We start from the raw sequence: 6,011 nt of genomic DNA, 5'->3' as shown, positions 1-6,011 counted from the left end.
AAACAATAATTTATTGTACAAAACGGGGGAAACAAACGTTGACAAAAACGGTTCCATAATTCATATTAAATTCAAAAGATAACGAAAAAACAGCTACAAGTTAGAGGGAATAGTGATAAAGTGGTAAAACTTGGCATTGATCCACAGCCTCAGACGATGTGCTCAAGCGTGCCGTGCGCACAAGTTCAGTTGGTAAGCTATACTATATTTTCACATTTTTAACAATGCAATTTAAAAGTTTTGATTTTTATTGATAACCTACATTTACCAGCAACAAAAAGACTACATTTAGCACCAAAAAATATGTAAATAAATAAATAAATAAGTAAATAAAAAAATGAATATCAAATACCAAATTTTCATAACGAATACCTACCCATAGAAACGAATATTTGAATATCCGAATATTTGGGTACAGCCCTACGGCTGCCGCAGCTTTTAATTTCTGTGTTGTACTCCGCCGGCTTCTTCAAACTGGGGGCGTGCCGACCGCCATCTTCTTCATGTAATGCACTGACTGTGGAGTACCTCAAACAAAGAAGTGAAGTGATCAGCTGATGATTATTAGCTCTCGGTTTGTCCTGGCTGAACTACAGAAACAGTCCATTCACAGCTCTGCATTGATGTGACAGAGTGACGCATCTTTTCACTCACTAACAGTCTTTGTCTGAACACAGACACCAGCTGCAGAGAGCACATTAACCAGAGAGCAGACAAACTTTTCATTTTCAGCCATTACTGAATTAATGTTAATTATCTACAGCTGATCTAATCTGCTGCTGCTGATGTCTGTCATCTTACCCAGCGACAGCTACAAAGGAGAAGAAGCGTGCTACCTATATGTGACCAGAGATAAGATAAAACTTGATTCATCCCGAGGGAGACTGCAGCGCCGCAGCTGCAATCAAATGTGTAAATGTAAAAGGTCTAATGTAACAATAAGGTACAAATCTAAATAACAGCAGATGCCAAAATCAGGTTTGATGACAGATTTGTAGCTTTGAAGCTCAATGAATTCATGTATGTTAGAGACTGAGAGTGAGCCAGTTGTTAAACCCATCCCCAGTGTAAACAAATACTCAGACATATTTTGGTGAAACTGAATGTGAGCTCCAGAACTCTTGGTTTAATCTCTCATCAGACATAGAAAACCAAAATAAGTTCTTCTTTAAATGTCACCCAGCTACTCGTTCAGCCTCATCTTCAGACCTCTGGCAGGACTATTGTGAAAGTGAAGCCTGAGACCGGTCACCAGTGGTTATGTGGGACATGCTGCCATGTTGGAGGAGTGCCACTAGCATGAGTGGCTGTAATGTCATCGCTTCTTCTTCCTGACAACAAAATTTCTGTGCTCTGACACAGGAGGGGGGCGGGGGTGGGGCGGTGGTTCAAATTTCCCTGTAAACAAGTTAGAGAGGTCATCAGAGAGGATTAAATATAATTGTAGAATCTATTTAAGGGTCAGTTCACCCAAATTACAGAAAAATCTAACCATGCAAAACAATCTTTGGTTTCAGGTATTGAGAGATCAGTCTCTCAGATTGATGCTGCTGCTCCAATACAAGGAGGTTTTGTTTGTGGTGCTTCCAACTATCTGCTGACCTGATGGATGGGTACCAGCGCTGATACTAACCTGATTAGTCAATCGGTCAACATCCAACACATGACCACATCATGAGCTTTAACACTACATTCATTCAGTCACACTGGGGTTCAGTTTTTATTCAATCCCTGATCTCATGTTAGTCCACATAAAAATTAATCTATTGAGTTCCAGTTAATTATAATATTTTGTACATGTTTTCTGGAGGTGGAAATCACCAGAGGATCCACGATCAATACTTCAGTCATGATATGATATTATTGCAATTTTAAATATGTTGCGATATGCTGAGTATTGCGATGACAAATATTAGATTTTATTACCTTTTTTTACAACAATAAATTATGTCCCAAAAGGAAAACTTTGTCAACATCTGTTTTATCCAATAAGATAAAGTTTTCAGTCTCTTCATCTCACCACAGCCACTGATTATATAATACTAGTAGGCTACCTAATTATTTATTTTAGACTTGCACCAATTACAATTTTTTGGGCCGATACCAATTTCCGATCTGCAGAGTGTTTTTTCAAACCTCTTTACAGCTCACAAGATATTGCAATATTTTCTATCTTTCCTTTATTAGAACATTTTAACCAAGATACAACCAGCTTTTCAATAATCATCTCAGACAAACAACAAAAACAGTGACACAGGTTAAGAAACATTTTCCTTTTTGCTCAAATATACAGTATTAAAATAAATAAGTAAAAAAGCCATACTTAAATAAAAACATCGATAAATAAAACAATTCTTGGTGTATAGCGTTTGTGGGTAATTTCTTAAATAGACAAAAAAAGTAAAAATATCTTGTGTGGAAAATTCACACAGGTCTTCAGGATGCGCCCGCCAGTAAACGCGCGGACACATGCATCTTCGGCACGCGGACACGCGCAGTTAAGTTTAACACGGACGATTACCAACTTTCTCCTTCACTCTTTTGATGTGTGTGCGTGAATGATTAAGGTAGCCCATGTTTTACTTCCTCACATCGCCCAAGCTGTGAGCTGCGCATGTACGTGTGTGTGCGCTGCTGATGTTACACGATGTCAATCATGCGGTGCGCCGGGAATTTGACCGGCGTTTTAAATCGGCATATTTTAGACTGACCGGCAGGTGTCAGGTCACGGCCGATCACGTGAAAACCGGCCTGATTCCGAGCACTGCCGATAAATCGATGCAAGTCTAATTTATTTGTATTTGTATAATAAGAATTTATATAATTAAGATTTATATAATAAAAAATCAATACTTGGCACTGTGTGACGATACAATAATGTATAATGGCGCAAAATTCCTGCCTTGAACAGGCAGTGTAAAAGGGGCTATTAACTAAGGGGGCTGGGACTCAGGAGGGGTCAATTGAAAAGGTCAGATTCCATAAGATTTGTGCTGTTCACATTGTTAAGAGCAAAGACAGACCCCCTCTGCCTTCAGTGTGAATGCAGCCAGTGAACAGTTTTCATCTGACCTTTATTAGAAGTATATAAAAACTGTGTGAGACAGGTATCTCAAAACCTAGACAAACTGAATAAAAACTGTCTGCATTCTTCAATACCACAACAGAATGTAAAAAATAATATATTTTAATTTAACCTTTTTAATTCGCTGTGATTCCCCCAATTTGATGGCATTTTTCTTGCATTATTACCCCCTCACAGGCGTCTGTTTACAGGCTGTCATATCACACAGTTTCGTGCTCGCAGTAAGAGGACATGAGTCTGTGAGAAACTTACAGGCCTAGGCGAGCTTTTTGCTCAGCAGAACACGAGCACAAAGCGAGCAGTTCTCATCCCTCGTGGCTCAGACTGAAATGACACAGGCCTTAATAAGTGGACCGGGGCTAACAGCGAGCCTCTGAGTGCCGGCCAGGCTGCTCGTGCCCTTGGCGCTCAGCACACGGCTCATGGAACAAATTAGTGTTCGCTTCCCTCACCTGCTCACTGTGCAGAAATGCCAGAGAGAAGCAGCCCTCCACCCTCAACCCCTCCAGCCTCACCTCACCACCCGAGGCCCCATGACAGGACGGGGTGGCTCAGGGTTGCCGTCCATCAAGCCCTCTCTGAGTCGTCCAATTCTCTGAGTGGTGAACGCTGCCGGGAAAAAGGGGGCTCGGGGATCGATTGGAAGGCTCGATGTGAATGAATCAATCCCTTTGGAATCTCTCCTGCTTTTATTTCCAGCTCTTGCCGTGATGGCATCAGGATAAAAACGTGGTTTGACTAAACTGAAACATGTGATTGACGCAACACTTTCCAGCTCCTTGTTCTGAGAAGAAAAAAGGTCCACGTTAGAGTGAGTAGCCACAGACCTCTCTCTGTTAGAAACAGATAGCTTGATAAAACCTGTGATATTTTTCAGCACCTGTCTTGAAAGCTTCTCTGGCTTTTAAAGGAGAGAGCGTTGGCCTGTTTATTCATATGTATTTATTACCTCTGTTCCCGTTGTCTGAGCATGAACTTTTCCCCCTTACGCTGAAATAAACAATGTCACCGGAGCGTTTAAAGGACACATAGAAGGCAGCAGCTTGTTGAAATGTTACACCGGCCTGTTCAAAGTCATATTCTGTGTGAGGGACCTCTGGAGACGTGTCGGACTCCTTGATGAAATGGAATAATCTTGGCCGAGGTTTCGATGTAGGCTTGTAAATCAGGCCTAAATGGCCGGCTGACAACTGAGCGTCACCAGAATGAGCAGGTAGCAATCCGCCTGATGTGCACCAGAGGCCGAGATGCTCCTCGCCTCCTCCATTTGCCTCTCCCGCCTCTGTTTTATTAAGGTTTTATTGAACAAATAGCCCGGTGAAAAGCTTCCAGATATTGAGAATGCAGCTGGATGTGGCTCTGAGCAGACGGCTGCAGTAGTCGCCAACACGGTAACTGGAAATTCTTCTGTCACCGGCCTCCAGTGTTATCTTCTGGCCTCTCTTTGTGAAGTGACATCATTTTTTGGGACTCTCCAGCCAAGAATTTGACTCATTTTCCTCACTTAGGTTTTGCTTAGGGTGAGCTCAATCCCTTCCAAGGTCCCTTAACACAACAATTTGACGCTGTGCTTTGGAATGTGGACTAACCAGATGCCGCTGTGATGTTCAGGGTTGTGAGCAGGAAAAAAAAAGCCGTCTCCCTCTGAGGAGAGGAGATGAACACAGTATTGTCCTGAAATTCACAATGTCTTTAGAACAATTGTCTCTTGGTTGTTTGTGAATTTAACAGCTTAACTCTAGGCTGTATGGCATTTTGAGTTAGTCACTAAATCCTCACTTAAAGACTTTTCTTGGACATAATTTCTGTACAAACCCAAATTTTATTTGCAAAATCAACATCAGAACAAATATAAAGCAACCTAGTGTCGGAAAAAGTGCTCAGATGCAGACTTTAGCTCTCTTTTTGGAACCACCGCAGACGTGCTTGTTGTTGCCATGGGTAACAGTATGATGTCAATATGTCAACAAGTCGAAATATCGCGAGTATCACAATATGAAATTGTTCATATGATATTAAAAATTATACCAGTATTATCGTGAATGAGATGATACGGCACACCTCTACTGGGAAATTCAGAAAAAGGTTTTCACTCTACTGTAATACCGTCCTTGAAACCAGGAAAACACTTACTATATTACAATATCCAACATCTACGACAATATATATCATCCCATATCACAAATTCAATATCAACATTTTACCCAGCCCTACTTCAGATGTTTTGTTCTTTCCAAATGAGTCCAAAACCCAAAATTAACAATTCAGTTTACAGAGAGATAAAATAGAGAAAGCAGAATTTCAGAAGCTGAGACCAGAGTTTGGTATTTTTTCATAACAAATTTAATCAATTATCGTTATTCAACTGATTGTTTCAAGTCCAGGATACACAATTTATTATTTTATTTGATTGTCATTATGATTATTAGGGCTATCCCCAACTTAGAATTTTCCTAGGTGACCAACAGTCATCATCAAGGTCCATCAGTGGACTAGTCTCTAGGGCTGTATCCAAATATTCGGATATTCGAATATTCGTTTCTATGGGTAGGTATTCATTATGAAAATTTGGTATTCGATATTCGTTTTTTTATTTACTTTTTTTTCTTACATATTTTTTTGGTGCTAAATGTAGTCTTTTTGTTGTTGGTAAATGTAGGTTATCAATAAAAATCAAAACTTTTAAATTGCATTGTTAAAAATGTGAAAATATAGTATAGCTAGTATAGTATAGCTAAAGTTTTACCACTTTATCACTATTCCCTCTAACTTGTAGCTGTTTTTTCGTTATCTTTTGAATTTAATATGAATTATGGAACCGTTTTTGTCAATGTTTGTTTCCCCCCGTTTTGTACAATAAATTATTGTTTAAAGTTTCAACAAGTTTCTTTTGGAGCGCGTGACACAAGTGTGTTTTGAAAACGAC

General features: G+C 39.9%; 1 protein-coding gene across 1 annotated transcript in view; it reads left to right on the top strand.

Annotated features, from left to right (window-relative positions):
• cttnbp2 (cortactin binding protein 2) overlaps positions 1 to 6,011 on the top strand; it is a 154,585-nt gene that overhangs the window by 4,118 nt on the left and 144,456 nt on the right. The window lies entirely within an intron of this gene.

Source organism: Epinephelus moara, chromosome 20, assembly GCF_006386435.1.
Source record: "Epinephelus moara isolate mb chromosome 20, YSFRI_EMoa_1.0, whole genome shotgun sequence".
Taxonomy (NCBI): domain Eukaryota; kingdom Metazoa; phylum Chordata; class Actinopteri; order Perciformes; family Serranidae; genus Epinephelus; species Epinephelus moara.
This window is presented reverse-complemented; position numbering and strand designations above follow the sequence as displayed.